Source organism: Malus domestica, chromosome 16, assembly GCF_042453785.1.
Source record: "Malus domestica chromosome 16, GDT2T_hap1".
Lineage (NCBI taxonomy): Eukaryota > Viridiplantae > Streptophyta > Magnoliopsida > Rosales > Rosaceae > Malus > Malus domestica.
The window spans coordinates 27,336,223-27,355,991 of NC_091676.1; the positions used below are offsets into that span (position 1 = coordinate 27,336,223).

A 19,769-nucleotide genomic window follows, 5' to 3' on the forward strand; every position below is an offset into this window, starting at 1 on the left:
GAAAAAGCATGATATGGGATACTCTTGCTTTTAACCCTGATGATATGAGATATTCTTGCTCTAGTATAGCTTGTTTACAGAGGTATTATCGGGGGGAAAGAAAGCTGAATATTTCGAAAGGCTTCGTTGGGAGTGCCCTCTCAGATAAGAGAAAGGGTTGAGCATTTTTGCAGGTCTGCCTGTCCGTTAGGGATGGAGGTCGACATATATAGGAGTCTCCCTAACATCAAGTAATAATGCTATTCCTTTACCCTGCTTGGTTATAGCACGGTAGTGGGAGCTGCCAGCTTCACATGTTTTAACTCTGTCAGAGCACTTTGAAAAGTGGTATGTGGTATCTGGAAAGCTGATGTTGCGTGTGAAGATTACAGACAAGCTTTATCCAAGGAGATCCAGCTCTTGAAGTTGGGAAAGTGGTGCCTCTTCGATTTTCGAACAAGCAATACTGTCGGGGATCTGGCTCTCGAGATTCGGAGAACGATGCCTCTTCGATTTTTGAGAAAGCAATCCTACTGGGGGTCTGGCTCTCGAGATTCGGAGAGCGGTGTCTCTTCGATTTTTGAGAAAGTAATCATGTTGGGAGTCTGGCTCTCGAGATTCGGAGGGCGGTGCCTCTTCGATTTTGGAGCAAGCAATCTTGTTGGGAGTGTTTTCTCGAATGTGAGTAAAGGTTGGACGTGTTTGCTAGTCTACCTTGCCACGAAGCACAGAGGTTGACACACAGGGACTTTCCAATTATCCAGCAGTGGTACTGTTCCTTTACCCTCTCTTCGATTTTTGAGAAAGTAATCATGTTGGGAGTCTGGCTCTCGAGATTCGGAGGGCGGTGCCTCTTCGATTTTGGAGCAAGCAATCTTGTTGGGAGTGTTTTCTCGAATGTGAGTAAAGGTTGGGCATGTTTGCTAGTCTACCTTGCCACGAAGCACAAAGGTTGACACACAGGGACTTTCCAATTATCCAGCAGTGGTACTGTTCCTTTACCCTCTCTTCGATTTTTGAGAAAGTAATCATGTTGGGAGTCTGGCTCTCGAGATTCGGAGGGCGGTGCCTCTTCGATTTTGGAGCAAGCAATCTTGTTGGGAGTGTTTTCTCGAATGTGAGTACAGGTTGGGCATGTTTGCTAGTCTACCTTGCCACGAAGCACAAAGGTTGACACACCGGGACTTTCCAATTATCCAGCAGTGGTACTGTTCCTTTACCCTTGTGGGTAATAATATGGTAGCTAGACCTTCAAAATTTATGTGTTTAAACTTTGTTAGTGTTGTTTCTTTGCAATTCTTTTACCCTTCTTGGTCAGAGCGATGTAGTGGGAGCTGCAAGCTTCACGTGTCTCAACTTTGTCAGAGAACTTTGGCAAAGTTATCTGTGGTACCCATGAGCTACTGTTGCGTGTGGGAAGTGGGTGATTGAACAGTACGATTCATGTGCTTTCTACTTCGTCAGAAATCTTCGACAGAATGCCCATAATTTTCGCAAAGCTGAGTGTGCGTGTGACAGGTGCTGACAAGGCTGGAAAAGTAGGTGCCTCTTCGATTTCTGAGATCAGCCCTCGTGGTCTCTGAGCATCCCAGCTTTTGAGAAAGCAAGCCTCTTCGATTTCTGAGATCGGCCTTCGTGGTCTTTGAGCAGCCCAGCTTTTGAGAAAGCAAACGCCTCTTCGATTTCTGAGATCGACCCTCGTGGTCTCTGAGCAGCCCAGCTTTTGAGAAAGCAAACGCCTCTTCGATTTCTGAAGCTTCGTCGAGTGCAGATTTTTATAGGGGCTGACATTAAGTTCCAAAGCACACTTGAATATCCACCAGTAGAAGCTCCATTCTTGCACTTCTAAGATCTTGATTTGTCCGACCTCTTCTCTCTTCAACACCTTTGAAAATGTCTGGCCCCTCCGACCGTCGTTTTGACTTGAACCTTGTTGAAGAGGCAGCCCCGCCTTCTCCAGACAACATATGGCGCCCATCCTTCGTCTCCCCTACTGGTCCTCTTACCGTTGGGGATTCCGTGATGAAGAATGATGTGACCGCTGCGGTAGTGGCCAGGAACCTTCTCACTCCCAAAGATAACAGACTACTTTCCAAACGGTCTGATGAGTTGGCTGTTAAGGATTCTCTGGCTCTCAGTGTTCAGTGTGCAGGTTCTGTGTCTAATATGGCCCAACGCCTATTTGCTCGAACCCGCCAAGTTGAATCATTGGCGGCTGAAGTGATGAGTCTCAAATAGGAGATTAGAGGGCTCAAGCATGAGAATAAACAGTTGCACCGGCTCGCACATGACTATGCTACAAACATGAAGAGGAAGCTTGACCAGATGAAGGAATCTGATGGTCAGGTTTTACTTGATCATCAGAGATTTGTGGGTTTGTTCCAAAGGCATTTATTGCCTTCGTCTTCTGGGGCTGTACCGCGTAATGAAGCTCCAAATGATCAACCTCTGATGCCTCCTCCTTCTAGGGTTTTGTCCAGTACTGAGGCTCCGAATGATCCTCCTCCGGTGCCTTCTCTTTCTGGGGCTCTACCGACTGCTGAGACTTCTCCTAAGCAACCTTTGTGAAGGCTCCCTCTTGTTTGTTTATTTTGACTCAAGTATATGTACATATTTGCAACTTATCGGGGATATCAATAAATAAGCTTTCCTTCATTTCAACGTATTGTGTTAAATACACCAAAGCCTTATTCGCTAAGTTCTTTGAATTTTCTTTTGTTGAAGCTTGTATGTTGAAGCTTTGTGAGTGGAGCATATAGGTTGAGGTAGTGTTCCCTTAATTTCCCGAGTGAGGAAAACTTCTTGGTTGGAGACTTGGAAAATCCAAGTCACTGAGTGGGATCGGCTATATGAATCTTAGAACGCCATTGTGTTTTGTCCTGTGTCATGTCCTCCGTTAGATCCAAGTACTCTAAGTCTTTTCTTAGGGTCTCTTCCAAAGTTTTCCTAGGTCTTCCTCTGCCCCTTCGGCCCTGAACCTCTGTCCCATAGTCGCATCTTCTAATCGGAGCGTCAGTAGGCCTTCTTTGCACATGTCCAAACCACCGTAACCGATTTTCTCTCATCTTTCCTTCAATTTCGGCTACTCCTACTTTACCCCGGATATCCTCATTCCTAATCTTATCCTTTCTCGTGTGCCCACACATCCAACGAAGCATCCTCATCTCCGCTACACCCATTTTGTGTACGTGTTGATGCTTCACCGCCCAACATTCTGTGCCATACAGCATCGCCGGCCTTATTGCCGTCCTATAAAATTTTCCCTTGAGCTTCAGTGGCATACGGCGGTCACACAACACGCCGGATGCACTCTTCCACTTCATCCATCCAGCTTGTATTCTATGGTTGAGATCTCCATCTAATTCTCCATTCTTTTGCAAGATAGATCCTAGGTAACGAAAACGGTCGCTCTTTGGTATTTCTTGATCTCCGATCCTCACCCATAACTCGTTTTGGCCTCCATTTGCACTGAACTTGCACTCCATATATTCTGTCTTTGATCGGCTTAGGCGAAGACCTTTAGATTCCAACACTTCTCTCCAAAGGTTAAGCTTTGCATTTACCCCTTCCTGAGTTTCATCTATCAACACTATATCGTCTGCGAAAAGCATACACCAAGGAATATCACCTTGAATATGTCCTGTTAACTCATCCATTACCAACGCAAAAAGGTAAGGACTTAAGGATGAGCCTTGATGTAATCCTACAGTTATGGGAAAGCTTTCAGTTTGTCCTTCATGAGTTCTTACGGCAGTCTTTGCTCCTTCATACATATCCTGTATAGCTTGGATATATGCTACTCGTACTCCTTTCTTCTCTAAAATCTTCCAAAGAATGTCTCTTGGGACCCTATCATACGCTTTTTCCAAATCTATAAAGACCATGTGTAAATCCTTTTTCCCATCTCTATATCTTTCCATCAATCTTCGTAAGAGATAGATTGCCTCCATGGTTGAGCGCCCTGGCATGAACCCGAATTGGTTGTCCGAAACCCGTGTCTCTTGCCTCAATCTATGCTCAATGACTCTCTCCCAGAGCTTCATTGTATGACTCATTAGCTTAATACCCCTATAGTTCATGCAATTTTGTACATCGCCCTTATTCTTGTAGATAGGCACCAAAGTGCTCATTCGCCACTCATTCGGCATCTTCTTCGTTTTCAAAATCCTATTGAAAAGGTTAGTGAGCCATGTTATACCTGTCTCTCCCAAAACTTTCCACACTTCGATTGGTATATCGTCTGGGCCTACTGCTTTTCTATGCTTCATCTTCTTCAAAGCTACACCCACTTCTTCCTTCCGGATTCTACGATAAAAAGAGTAGTTTCTACACTCTTCTCAGTTACTCAACTCCCCTAAAGAAGCACTCATTTCATGTCCTTCATTGAAAAGATTATGAAAATAACTTTTCCATCTGTCTTTAACCGCGTTCTCTGTAGCAAGAACCTTTCCATCCTCATCCTTGATGCACCTCACTTGGTTTAGGTCCCTTGTCTTCTTGTCCCTTGCTCTAGCTAGTTTATAGATATCCAACTCTCCTTCTTTGGTATCTAGTCGCTTATACATATCGTCATAAGCCGCTAACTTAGCTTCTCTCACAGCTTTCTTCGCCTCTTGCTTCGCTTTTCTATACCTTTCACCATTTTCATCGGTCCTATCCTTGTATAAGGCTTTACAACATTCCTTCTTAGCCTTCACCTTTGCTTGTACCTCCTCATTCCACCACCAAGATTCCTTTTGGTGTGGGGCAAAACCCTTGGACTCTCCTAATACCTCTTTTGCTACTTTTCGGATACAACTAGCCATGGAATCCCACATTTGGTTAGCTTCCCCCTCTCTATCACACACACACTGGGTGATTACTTTCTCTTTGAAAATGGCTTGTTTTTCTTCTTTTAGATTCCACCATCTAGTCCTTGGGCACTTCCAAGTCTTGTTCTTTTTTCTCACTCTTTTGATATGTACATCCATCACCAACAAGCGATGTTGATTAGCCACGCTCTCTCCTGGTATAACTTTGCAATCCTTACAAGTTATATGATCCCCTTTCCTCATTAGAAGAAAATCTATTTGTGTTTTTGACGACCCACTCTTGTAGGTGATCACATGTTCTTCTCTCTTCTTAAAGAAGGTGTTGGCTAAGAAGAGATCATATGCCATTGCAAAATCCAAGATAGCTTCCCCATCCTCGTTTCTCTCCCCAAAACCATGGCCACCATGAAAACCTCCATAGTTGCCTGTCTCCCTGCCCACGTGTCCATTTAAATCTCCTCCTATAAATAACTTCTCTGTCTGAGCAATTCCTTGCACCAAGTCTCCAAGGTCTTCCCAAAATTTCTCCTTCGAACTCGTATCCAACCCTACTTGAGGTGCGTACGCACTAATCACATTGATAAGTTCTTGTCCTATTACAATCTTGATTGCCATGATTCTATCTCCTACCCTCTTGACATCTACAACATCTTGTGTCAAGGTCTTGTCCACGATGATGCCAACACCGTTTCTCGTTCTATTTGTGCCCGAATACCATAGTTTAAACCCTGAGTTTTCTAGATCCTTTGCCTTACGACCAACCCACTTAGTTTCTTGTAGGCACATAATATTTATCCTTCTCCTCACCATAACTTCTACTACTTCCATAGATTTTCCCGTCAAGGTTCCTATATTCCACGTTCCTAAACGCATTTTGCTCTCTTGAACTCTACCCTTCTGTCCTAGCTTCTTCACCCTTCCCCGTCTAATAGGATCAAAGTACTTCTTTTGTGTGTCCCGTGTAAAGTTGATAGGAGCATATGCTCCCAAACAACTTTGAGTGGAGTCGTTCGAAAAGAAGTTTCTATAGCCCCCTTGCTCATTTAACACTGCATCCGGGTGCCGATGGAGATACAGCGACCCTTGCTCACTTATCACTGTGCTCAGGCCACACAGCGCGCCACTTACGGGTGACGCCCTAGCTTTAGCGCGATTTCGTTCTGGATTCATTTTCATAAGGATTCGACGTGATCATGGAGTGCCGGCTGTCGACTACCTGACGCCCTCCCCCTCCTCCTTTATCCGGGCTTGGGACCGGCAATGTAAGATAAACTTACACGACGGAGTTCAAATATTGAACTACAAATAAAAAAAAAATTTGAAAGAAAAATAGAAAAGCATATTGCATATAACAACAAATTAATGCAATTTGAGTGTCCATATATGTGATGCAATGGCAAAGGCATATTATTGAAAACATAAAACACACAAACACCTGGCGGTCTGCCAAAATTGCTGGAAGGCCAAGGGTTGTGAGTAGATGATGTTAAATATTATGTAGATGCAATAAAAAAGAATTCCTGTCCAGGTAATAGAACTCAAGGATAATTAAACGGCTCGCTACGTGGAGTGGTTGGAAAATATTGTGCTAGTCGAATATTGTGCCAAAATCAATGTTCCATGTTTTGAAGGGTTTCATTTTTCTTTATGACTAGCACAATATTCGCTAACCACTCCATGTACCGAGCTGTCCGAATAAAATCGACATTTAATAAACGAATTATCTCGTCTGTGATGCCGAGTTGTACTTTAGTAGAAAATCGTTGCGGTGGTTGACGAAAAGGCTTGGATGATTTCATTATCGGCTTAGTTGTGTTTGTGTATGTTTTTACCGCTTGTGGTTTGTGTGGCCTCAAATTTTTACTGATGGCTTTATGTGTTCGTCAGTTTCGAATCTGTCACCCTTAATCTATATATTGTTGGCAAATTTACACTATTGGTTCTTGTGTGTTCTTTTTTTATTGTGGCTGCTATATAGGGGATATATTATATTTGCTTTTGTGCATTTATTCTACCTAGATCAAGAATTTGATAACTAGAGAAGATGTGCTCGGTTGACACCTTGTAATCGTGTTATAATTGTGTTTATAATTAATAGATAATCGCTATCGCTTCAATTAAACAAAATAGATACAAGAGACCTATTTTTATGGCCCAAGTGGAGCCATAAATATAGGCTTGTTTTTCCAAATAAACACTTTCACCCTTTAACTTTTGCTTTTGGAAAATATACAGTAATTCATCTAAACTATAAGAATGGAGATTGCGACTTTGTGTGGAAAGGCAAGTTATACTGATAAGTGCATTATTTCATGTTGTTTTTCCCTAGATTGTTAAGGAATTGGTCTTGAAAGAACTTTATTACTTTCTTTTTCTCAATTTCAGCCAATCCGGGCACTTAGGAATTTTTTTTTTTGTGATAATTCAACCTTCCATAGGAGTTTTGATACAAGGCCAATTGGAGAAGAAAGTTAAGAGGTTGAAGATCGTTGTATCCGAATTTCATAATTTTCCATGAAGCCAAACATTTTAGTTTTTCAAGTTAATCCCATGGAAATTGCAACCCCGTTAGTATTGCGCAACTGTGGGAGAATGACAATTTAAAAGCTTTTTAGATGTTTTTCACATGACGTACGATATATGCTTGGAAAGGTAAGAGATAGAGTTACAAGTTTATTATTTTTACAAAATTTTATAAGATAAATCGACCCCAAATTTGGCTTGCAAATCAGATGTTGTGTTTCCCAAGCCAAGACAGATTCTTTCCTAGTTTGTTTCATTAATAGTTTTAGGAATTTGTTTTCTTTTAGACTATCTCTGACACACCCCGTCCCGAAGGAGGGCATGCTGGCCGTCACGTGAGAGTGACGTAACCATTTGCACAGTACGGAAGCTTTAATTATACAATTTATAAGTTGATACACCCGAAGGTGAGTCCTAATTTTGTCCAATCTGTCAGAACACCGTCGAATTCCTCGTAGTCACCACACCTTTGTGATTCCTGAACCTGGAGGGGCGCAAAACCAAAATTGAGTGGGTCAGTAAAACAATTCTTTTCCAAATCCAAACATTTCTCAAAACGTTGTAACCCCTCTCCGTAAAACCTATATACTTTCCCAGAAATGTAAAATATAAATATACATATATATTCTCAAAACTTCATTTTTACTATCTCAACATTATCTCTTTATCAATCATGCCATGCCATGTCATCTCAACATTTCTCATATTAATTATGCCATGCCACATCATCTCAACAGTAATAAGGTATGAATGCATCAACATAATCATATCAGGTGCAAGAAAGTAATCAACCGTAGGCCCTCTAATAGCCCTATACGGTTGAACCTAGAGCTCAAAATCTATCATTATCACTCTACCGGAGTCACCTCTGTGACCCGTCCGGCCTTCTGCACACAAGTTACGCTCTAGTGCTTCTCATAAATCATCTGTGCACATAATCTAAGGTCACCCACCAGTCGGAATCTCACTAACACTCTCGCGACTGGTCTGTCGTACCCACTCCGCGTGGACTGTACGACTAGCATCTACTTGGATCCAAGGCGAGCGTGCGATGCGGTGAATACTATAAGCACTAAACCATGGTGCAGGATTTGAGCTCAATATATATCATCATCATCATAACAGTAATTAAATACTCACCTGTGCGTTCACCGCACCATTTCATACATATGTATCATAAATCAATTCTTACCTGTGCGTCCACCGCACCAATTCATACATATGCATCATAAATCAATTCTTACTTGTGCGTCCACCGCACCAATTCATACATATGCATCATATATCAATTCTTACTTGTGCGTTCACCGCACCAATTCATACATATGCATCATATATTAATTCATGCATGGCATTTCAACTCACATTTCTATATACTTTTCATATCAATTCTATGCATGGTATTTCACTTCCCGTTTTTCCACATAACTCATATGCATTTCATTTTAAACATATTTTCATTTCAATTCAATTTCTGGGAAACGTCAAGTATATATATATACGGAAAACAAAACTGCCCACTCACCTGGAGTTCGTCCAACAACTCCCTAGCACCACACATCAAGGCGTCACGACGATCGCCGCCTAGAATAGTAATCAAATCCAACCTCAGAATTCATATCGATAGAATATATAACTTATATAAAATACGTCACTACGTAGTTCGATCCGGAAGATCTGCCACTCAGATTTTAAATCCATAACTTCCAGAGGTCCACAATATATCTCTAGGATAACATCCTAAAATTTCATTACCATCCAACGGTCGGATCTTCGTCAATTTCCAAAACCAAGTGACGGTTAACATTTTATATTATGGACTTACAATTCCAATTCCGGAAGATCCGTAACTCGGATTCCCAATCCGTAAGTTCCAATAATCCTCAAATATTACGTATTACAACGTATCAAAGTTTGGTGACGATCCAACGGTCGGATCATCAATTCACATTTTCACCTAAATGTGAAAACTATAAAACGTTATTTGAACACCTAACCAACAATCTTCAATAACTTTCTCATACGGTGTTCAATTTAGGTATATGAATATACCACAGTGATCTACTCGACGTCACGGACGTCGACATATTTTTAAAATATTTTTTTTTTATTTTTTTATTTTTACTGTAGCACCTTCTTCTTCCTTGGGTCGCCGGACTGGTTTTTCCGGCGGCCGTTTTCCGGGCAGTTTTTCAAATTGCCATAACTTTGTCATTTCTCAACGAAATCAAGTGATTCAAAAACGAAAGTTGTAGCCCTTGAAGAGACAAAGAGAATGGTACCTTGCACAACACCTAGTTCGCCGTGGTTTGGCCGGAAACTGCCTCGAAAGCCTCGGAGGTCGCCGGAAACTGGGTATTTTTCAAATGAGTATAACTTCTTCAATACTCAACGAAATTGAGTGAAACAAAAAGGAAAGTTGTAGTACTTGACGAGACGAAGAGATTGATACCTACCTCGACTCCTAACTCGCCGGGGATTCGCCGGAAAAAGCCTCGAAAGCTCCGGCCAAACTTTGAACTTGTCGATCTCCGTGTTCTTACGTCCAAAAACTTCCAACGAAGCACTCCGAGCTTCCTTGGGACCTCACTAAGCTCACTATGAGCTTGGATTGTCCTAAAAATCAACCAATTCAAAGCTCATGAACAGTACACTTTCATGGGGAGTTTAGAATCTAGGTTTTCCGAAGTAAAACTTACCTGAAATGGATACCAACGTGATCGTGAAGTCCTCAGGATTCCAATGGTGGTCTCAAACTTGACGTTGGTATAGATTTAGGGTGGTTTTGTGGTGGTCCGTGTGAGTTCGAAGGAGAGGGAGAGAGAGTGAAAATCTGAAATGGAAGAAGAAGAGAGAGAAGGAAAGGTTACGGAAAATTGGGAGGAAATTAGGGTATAGGACCCTACCTAAAGTCCAACACAACAATAGCTTAGAAATTTTAGGTAAAACAAACACCAAAATTACGCACCTTAATCCCGTTTAAGGGCGTTTTTGTAATTTCACATCCTCGGAATTAAAAATTCCGGGACGGGCTATGACAATCTCCCCTCCTTATAGAATTTCGTCCCCGAAATTCCAGCCACCAACCAAACTCTCAATACTAAAAAAAAATAGCCTCGGATACATATCTCTCATCCGTTCTTTTGTCTCCCAAGTAGCTTCTTCTGCTGAATGGTTCCTCCACAATACTTTTACCAAGCTCACGATCTTATTCCTCAGAGTCTTATCTTTCCAATCCAGTATAGTCACTGGTTCCTCATCAAGTCGAATCCGGATTAATCTCCAAAGGTTGAACCAGAATCTTATGCGACAAATCTGCCACCTAGTGACAACGCATCGAACACAAAATACATTATGTGCCTTAGCCAATTCTGAAGGCATCACAAACTTGTATGCAACTTCGTCGATTCCTTTAATGATCAAAACGGACTGATGTGTTCAAGACTTATCTTGTCTTCCTTTCTGAATCTTACTATTTCTGTTCATGGTGAAATTCCAAAAATATCAAACCATTTACCTTACACACTCGATTAGTGGCATATCCATCTGTTGATCTCTTTTGCCATTCCTGGTTACTTCAGTTTAACTTAATCACCTGAATACTTTGAGGAGACTAATCCATAGTCTCAGGGTCTACTAAAACTCTTTCTTGATCGAATCTTTCTCTATTCAGAAGCATTCCATTCACAAGTCATCAAAAACCGACTCACGTGACACATTTCATGGTCCTTATGGCGTTACTTCGGAAACTGCACAACCAACATACTTAAGAAACTTAGCAGTTCCGTAATCCAATTCTCTTTTCCATAAAACAAATTAGTAATGTTGCACTGTCTGGGAAAGGTTGTTACTCAACACTGGAGTAAATGTACTAACTTGTTACTTAACAAGTATAACTTCTTCTCGATCTTCCATTCTTAACTTTACTTTAGTTGGTTTCCAATCCACAAGAAGATAATCTTGGCAAACGTGCCAGACATTAATCTTACTGTAGTCTTCTCGCCAAGTGCTTGAGCTAGAACAAACTTTACGATCACCCTGATCGTACAATCATGTTCATTAAGCAATACAATTCACTTTCGCTGCCTCATATCAAAATCCTTCCAAGTAATGGATATTGAAGACTTTTTGGATTCGTAAAAATCTTGCATTCTTATCAACATATAATGCCTTCATAACTTCACAGCAAGAATGATAATCGTGACTTCCAAATCACCAGTAGGGTAATTCATCTCATGAGGTTCCATTTATCGTGAAACGTATGCAATCACCCTAACATTTGCATCAACATGCCTCCAATACCATTCAAGAAACATCACTAAAAATTTATGATTACCACTATTCTCTGGGAATACCAAAATACGTGCATGAGTGAGGAAATACTTCAGTTGTTGAATCCTTTGCTCACAATTTCCTTCCCACTCATACATAACCTCATTTCTCCACAGTCAATTTCTGCTATCTTTTAATGATTCACTTGAATACCTTAAGCAGACATAACAAATTTTAGAATGCCACTTGATCCATTTAACTTTAGCTTTTGCTAAACTTAGCATACAACTAACGTTCTCTCAATCTTTGCTTCATTGACTTAATACGTTTACATGCTCTGCTCTGGCTCAGAATATGCCAGAATATCTTCAATGAAAATGATATCAATCTATCAAGGCATTATTGGAATACTTCATCCATCAACTCATAAAACAGCATGAGTATCCATATAGCATCACCAAACTTCATAAAGACTATAACGAGTCCAGAAAAACAATCTTAGGAACAACGTTACTCATAATTTTCAATTGATAGTAAACAGACTTCAAGTCAATCTTTGAAAAGATAAAAGCACCTTTGAACTGATCAAATGAGCGTCAATACACCACAATGGATAACGGTTCTCATTCGTTACCCGATTCCATTATCTATAATCAATGAATAATCTCTAAGTCCATTTTCTTTCTCACCAACAAACTGGTGCTCCTCAAAAGTGTTGTACTAGGTTGAATAAAACTTTTATCAACCAATTCCCTCAACTGAATTTCCAATTCCCTTAACTCATCATGAACCAATCTCCAATATAAATTTATATCTGGCAACAAATCAATAATGAACCTCATATCTCTGCCTGAAGGCAATCCAGGTATACTTTCAAGGAAGACATCAAGAAAAGTCTAACTCTTTCGACATTATTCACACTACTCCAAACAACATCATTTAGCACCACATGAGCTAAGTATTTTTGACAGCCTTTCAAAAACAATCTCTTTGCTCTCACAGCATAAATAACAGCCTGACTCAATCCATTTTGCATACTTACAAAAGTAATCTCTGTTCATCCAGATCGATGGAAAGTACTGGTTTCCCATAACATTTCGTCTTGTCACAATTATAACCAACCAATCTAATGGAAATAATTTAACCGACACAATACATACTCTATTACTACTAAGCATTCTGAATAAGTACAAAATAATCTACCGGTTTACTTACTTAACGAATCCACGAATGAGTTATTAATATTACGGTCTGCAGCCCGCAATACTGATAAATCATCGTTGTCTCGATAAGTAGGCAACCACTCACAAAGATATAACATTACTATTTTGTCACTCAATGCAAAATACATACACTCGTCTCAACTACATTTATTTACTACTTCCTAGGTAATAGCATACATAATAAGAAATATATCAGCCGAAGTCAACTAGAATGACCAATACGGTTGATTCAACTCTTATCTCAATAATACGTCGGCCGGATCCACTCCGCGTGGTAGGTACGGCCGAGCCTATAACTCACTAATTTCTCATGTGTCAGTCAAATCCACTTCTCATGGTCTGTACGGCTGAACATATAACTCATCAAATATCTCTGTACTCACGGTCAATCCGACCAAACTACTAAATCCATAACTCTGCTAAATCGACACTATGATTTCATGGAAAATTGTTGAGTACAACTGATTCTAGGGACGATTCACAACTCTGTGTCCCTTCTGTTCACATAAACACATTCATTAATTTCACATTTCCCAAAGTGTTAATTTTGTACCTGCTGCACAAAGTACATTTCCTTTACTCGAGACACCTTGTCTCAAATATCTGGGATTACCAGTATATCCATCACTTTTACTCTGACCAGCGACATTAAAACCTCAGCTGGAAGAATTAACTCTAGCTTCACTTCTTTCGAAGCTCTGAATCTTTCTATATCCTTGATATGACGAATCATTAACTTTATCGTCAACTTCCTTGATTCACATTTGCAAACTCTTGCTTACTACCATCGATAAATGTCGGAGGGATAAACTTTTCCTTTAAACAAGTCCTTAAACAATTCTCAATCGACTGATTCCTCTGGTGACAACAATTCATACTCCTGTTTCCACCAGGATACAAATTCATAACCAAAACCAGGTAGTCGTCTCGACCCCTTGTCAGAAGGAAATTTCCTTTGACTTGCATAACCTGAAACATCTTTTCCAAATGGTTAAACCGTTACTTCGCTCCCTCAGGTTCATCATTTCATAAGGTGATTCAAATTCAACTCATAACCCGTCTTAAAATGTCCATTTTGATAATATACCGAATCACCATGATAATAGTTTCCCCCAAACCGCTAATTCAAGGAGACTAAATTCCTCTAACTACGTGGTTTGCTACGAGGCGGTGTAATTCTGACAGAATTCACTATAAACTTCTCAAGATGTCCAAGATTGCAACCATGCTCTGATACCAACTGACACACCCCGTCCCGAAGGAGGGCATGCTGGCCGTCACGTGAGAGTGACGTAACCATTTGCACAGTACGGAAGCTTTAATTATACAATTTATAAGTTGATACACCCGAAGGTGAGTCCTAATTTTGTCCAATCTGTCAGAACACCGTCGAATTCCTCGTAGTCACCACACCTTTGTGATTCCTGAACCTGGAGGGGCGCAAAACCAAAATTGAGTGGGTCAGTAAAACAATTCTTTTCCAAATCCAAACATTTCTCAAAACGTTGTAACCCCTCTCCGTAAAACCTATATACTTTCCCAGAAATGTAAAATATAAATATACATATATATTCTCAAAACTTCATTTTTACTATCTCAACATTATCTCTTTATCAATCATGCCATGCCATGTCATCTCAACATTTCTCATATTAATTATGCCATGCCACATCATCTCAACAGTAATAAGGTATGAATGCATCAACATAATCATATCAGGTGCAAGAAAGTAATCAACCGTAGGCCCTCTAATAGCCCTATACGGTTGAACCTAGAGCTCAAAATCTATCATTATCACTCTACCGGAGTCACCTCTGTGACCCGTCCGGCCTTCTGCACACAAGTTACGCTCTAGTGCTTCTCATAAATCATCTGTGCACATAATCTAAGGTCACCCACCAGTCGGAATCTCACTAACACTCTCGCGACTGGTCTGTCGTACCCACTCCGCGTGGACTGTACGACTAGCATCTACTTGGATCCAAGGCGAGCGTGCGATGCGGTGAATACTATAAGCACTAAACCATGGTGCAGGATTTGAGCTCAATATATATCATCATCATCATAACAGTAATTAAATACTCACCTGTGCGTTCACCGCACCATTTCATACATATGTATCATAAATCAATTCTTACCTGTGCGTCCACCGCACCAATTCATACATATGCATCATAAATCAATTCTTACTTGTGCGTCCACCGCACCAATTCATACATATGCATCATATATCAATTCTTACTTGTGCGTTCACCGCACCAATTCATACATATGCATCATATATTAATTCATGCATGGCATTTCAACTCACATTTCTATATACTTTTCATATCAATTCTATGCATGGTATTTCACTTCCCGTTTTTCCACATAACTCATATGCATTTCATTTTAAACATATTTTCATTTCAATTCAATTTCTGGGAAACGTCAAGTATATATATATACGGAAAACAAAACTGCCCACTCACCTGGAGTTCGTCCAACAACTCCCTAGCACCACACATCAAGGCGTCACGACGATCGCCGCCTAGAATAGTAATCAAATCCAACCTCAGAATTCATATCGATAGAATATATAACTTATATAAAATACGTCACTACGTAGTTCGATCCGGAAGATCTGCCACTCAGATTTTAAATCCATAACTTCCAGAGGTCCACAATATATCTCTAGGATAACATCCTAAAATTTCATTACCATCCAACGGTCGGATCTTCGTCAATTTCCAAAACCAAGTGACGGTTAACATTTTATATTATGGACTTACAATTCCAATTCCGGAAGATCCGTAACTCGGATTCCCAATCCGTAAGTTCCAATAATCCTCAAATATTACGTATTACAACGTATCAAAGTTTGGTGACGATCCAACGGTCGGATCATCAATTCACATTTTCACCTAAATGTGAAAACTATAAAACGTTATTTGAACACCTAACCAACAATCTTCAATAACTTTCTCATACGGTGTTCAATTTAGGTATATGAATATACCACAGTGATCTACTCGACGTCACGGACGTCGACATATTTTTAAAATATTTTTTTTTTATTTTTTTATTTTTACTGTAGCACCTTCTTCTTCCTTGGGTCGCCGGACTGGTTTTTCCGGCGGCCGTTTTCCGGGCAGTTTTTCAAATTGCCATAACTTTGTCATTTCTCAACGAAATCAAGTGATTCAAAAACGAAAGTTGTAGCCCTTGAAGAGACAAAGAGAATGGTACCTTGCACAACACCTAGTTCGCCGTGGTTTGGCCGGAAACTGCCTCGAAAGCCTCGGAGGTCGCCGGAAACTGGGTATTTTTCAAATGAGTATAACTTCTTCAATACTCAACGAAATTGAGTGAAACAAAAAGGAAAGTTGTAGTACTTGACGAGACGAAGAGATTGATACCTACCTCGACTCCTAACTCGCCGGGGATTCGCCGGAAAAAGCCTCGAAAGCTCCGGCCAAACTTTGAACTTGTCGATCTCCGTGTTCTTACGTCCAAAAACTTCCAACGAAGCACTCCGAGCTTCCTTGGGACCTCACTAAGCTCACTATGAGCTTGGATTGTCCTAAAAATCAACCAATTCAAAGCTCATGAACAGTACACTTTCATGGGGAGTTTAGAATCTAGGTTTTCCGAAGTAAAACTTACCTGAAATGGATACCAACGTGATCGTGAAGTCCTCAGGATTCCAATGGTGGTCTCAAACTTGACGTTGGTATAGATTTAGGGTGGTTTTGTGGTGGTCCGTGTGAGTTCGAAGGAGAGGGAGAGAGAGTGAAAATCTGAAATGGAAGAAGAAGAGAGAGAAGGAAAGGTTACGGAAAATTGGGAGGAAATTAGGGTATAGGACCCTACCTAAAGTCCAACACAACAATAGCTTAGAAATTTTAGGTAAAACAAACACCAAAATTACGCACCTTAATCCCGTTTAAGGGCGTTTTTGTAATTTCACATCCTCGGAATTAAAAATTCCGGGACGGGCTATGACAATCTCCAACCCTTGGGTTAAAACCTAAAATTTTTAACCCATAAATAGTTTTTCTGCTCCAATCATTCTGGTTATATTTTAGCCCGAAATTCTTAAAGAATAAATTTAGGACAAATTTTTTCTTAAAGTAAGATTTTTAACCCGAGATTCTTAAAGAAAAACTTTAGGACAATTTTTTTTCTTAAAGTAACTTTAAAAAAAATTATGTAGACTATCGTAATTTAATTTTATGAACATTTTAACCTAAAAATGTTTAAATTCTGATAAATATTGAAAAATTACTAAACCGACATCATGAAATTCATGGAACACTATGAATAAATATGAAACATATGAAAGATTCTTTTAAAAAAATTATTTTAGCCATTGAATTTAAATTTGGACTGTAAGATATTTTTTTTACCGTTGGATTTGATCATATTAGATCTTAGCCGTTGGATTCAATGAATTTAAAAAATGTAAAACTAAAAAAACATATATTGCGGGCCAGCCCACTAATCTAGGAGGAATTCTGGCCTAAATTTGTCCCAAAACTGAGTTTTGGGCTAAAATTCATATTTGGCTCAAGGGTTGGAGCAAGTTGGGGTAGGTTTAGAACCTAATGTTTGAGTTTACTCCAAGGATTGAAGTAGGTCTTAGGAGAGCTTCTACTAGACTTTTTAGGGTTTTCTAGCATAAATATAATGCCCTAATATCTCTCAAGACAAAACCTTACACACAAAATTTGGCCATCATTGTGAAGTTGTTGCTAGATACTTGGATAAATCTAAGAGAATGACCAGTCAATTATGTTTATTTAAACTAAGATTACGAAGAGTAGAAAAACTAGTGAGGATGACCAATATCAAGCTAGTCCTACTTGACTGACATGATTATTCTATGCTTAATGAGTTTTTACGTGTTTAACTGCATGCCTAACCAATAAGATATAGTTATCACATATATACACTAATTGATGTCAGGCCACATATTAATTCCTCTCTTAGAAAGCCTTAAATATTAAGTAGACACTTAAATTTCAGTGAAAATAAATGTTCACCAACACACCCACTACAGGAAAAGTGAGTCTTAGGGGCGTTATATTAGATGCAAAAATAAAAATTTGCCTCTAATAGTTTTTATTAGGGGGTGAAAACATGCAATTGTTTCTGTTAATTTAATAGAGACAAATAATAATTCGCCTCTATTAATTTTATTACTTTTAGGGGTGGAAAAACCTGCTTTTACTTTATTTAGCTATTAGAGGCGAATAAATTAGCCCCTAATTCAACTAATAATTATTTAAATTTAATTATTTTTTTCATTAGGGGCAGATGTTTATACTTATTTATTTAAACTTTTTTTTTTTCTATTTAAGCCGGATATGTTTAGTTACAAATTAATGTCTACAAAGAATAAAAATAAAAGGATATTATTATTCACTAGGAAAAAACCATCAATTATCTAAACCCTAATCCAACACAAACCCACTTCCCCTCATTTTTCTCTTTTCCCTTCTTCAACTGCCGCACAACTATCAATTAGTTTTCCATTTTTCCTTCATTTTTCTTCCCATCTCTTTCTCTTGTGCAGATCCCAATCCGTCCTCTCTTTCTTTTTGTAGACATTGAAATTTCGGTGAAATAAATGTTGATCAATAATTAAAATTTCAACGTTCACGTGTCACATAAATTTTACACATAGCATGTGACTCAACGAAAAATCGAGAATCATCAAAAAAGTCATCAAACATGACACGTGTCAACACTTTGCAGAAATGATTTATTTCATCTGATTATTTAAATCCAAAAATCAAGTTTTGGAATTCTATAAATAGGAAGCCAAGGCATTCATTTTGGGACACCAATTGATAATCAATTCACATCACACCAAAACCTTGAAGCTTTGAAACTCTAAAGCTCCCAAGCAAATCTCGAACGATCAAGAAAGCTCTCTTCGTTCTTCGTCAAATCCTCCTTCAAGATCAACCCCTAACGGCCCTTGAACCAATTCAAGATTAAGCCCCGACGGCCCTTGAAGAAAGTATTAATCGTTCATCATCCATTCATCCTAAGATCAAACCCCAACGGCCCTTTGGATCAACAACATCAACAAATCCACACGTCCAACTGTTCTCCAAGATCAAGCCCAAAAGCCCCTTGAAGATCCGTTCATCACCGTTCTTTAAGATCAAGCCCAAAAGCCCTTGAAGAAATCCGCACAACTGTTCTTCAAGATCAAGCCCAAAAGCCCCTTGAAGATCCGTTCATCAACCGTCAAGATCAAGCCCCAACGGCCCTTGAAGAAACTTTCAATCGTTCATCCAAGATCAAGCCTTGACAGCCCCTTGGATCAATCGCATATCCACAAATCAACACCTTACAGAGATCGAATCAGAGGATTAAATCTAAGAGAGATTGTAACCCCTAAATCATTAATACAAATATTATTTTGTACACGTGTTTTTGTCTCATTCATTACAGGAATTTCCATGTTTACACTTTCATTCTTAATAATCTTTTGTTGTCTATTACTCCTTTGCTACTCCTGGAGGACCGAAAGAAAGGTTTGTCACAGAGAAGTTAAAACTTGTTTTATTTGGTTTGATCGAAGTTTTTTTTTTTTTTTTTTTTCCCATCTTGAATTGCTTTGTGGGTACACTTCATGAGATTTTGAATAATTTAGAGTGGAAGAGAATTTCATGAATTTGGTTGGAATAGAAATATCATTTGATTGATAGTGAGAAAGAGATTCTCAAGAACTTTCAATTTTAGAGGTAATTGCCATGTGTTAATCTTTGTTTATCGGTTTTCTTATACATTTAATTTATTGAAATTCAGGTTTGATTTTTCCTGTTTGTTTGTACAAATTACTGTACTTTGTAATTTGGCTTTGTTGTTCATTGCGTTTTCTTTTTTGCTTTTATATAGACTCATGTGTTGCTGCAACATAAGAAGATGGACTCAGAGATTTGGTCTACAAAGCTTGAGACTGAAA

At 39.3% G+C, this 19,769-nt stretch overlaps 2 long non-coding RNA genes across 2 annotated transcripts in view; both read right to left on the minus strand.

Annotated features, from left to right (window-relative positions):
- The window catches only part of LOC139192659 (uncharacterized), an 88,328-nt gene extending 78,176 nt beyond the window's left edge, over positions 1–10,152 (minus strand). The window contains exons 1-5 of the long non-coding RNA XR_011576895.1: positions 10,013–10,152; positions 9,770–9,929; positions 9,596–9,664; positions 8,839–8,897; positions 7,617–7,797 (exon numbers count right to left, since the gene is read on the minus strand). This is a non-coding gene — a long non-coding RNA (uncharacterized lncRNA). The remainder of the gene's footprint in view (positions 1–7,616; positions 7,798–8,838; positions 8,898–9,595; positions 9,665–9,769; positions 9,930–10,012) is intronic.
- Positions 10,153–14,107: 3,955 nt separating this feature from the next.
- Positions 14,108–16,674, minus strand: LOC139192658 (uncharacterized). The gene is made up of 5 exons (XR_011576894.1): positions 16,454–16,674; positions 16,211–16,370; positions 16,037–16,105; positions 15,280–15,338; positions 14,108–14,238 (listed from the first exon to the last, which is right to left on the minus strand). It is a non-coding gene; the product is annotated as an uncharacterized lncRNA (long non-coding RNA).
- Between the last annotated feature and the right edge of the window lie 3,095 nt (positions 16,675–19,769).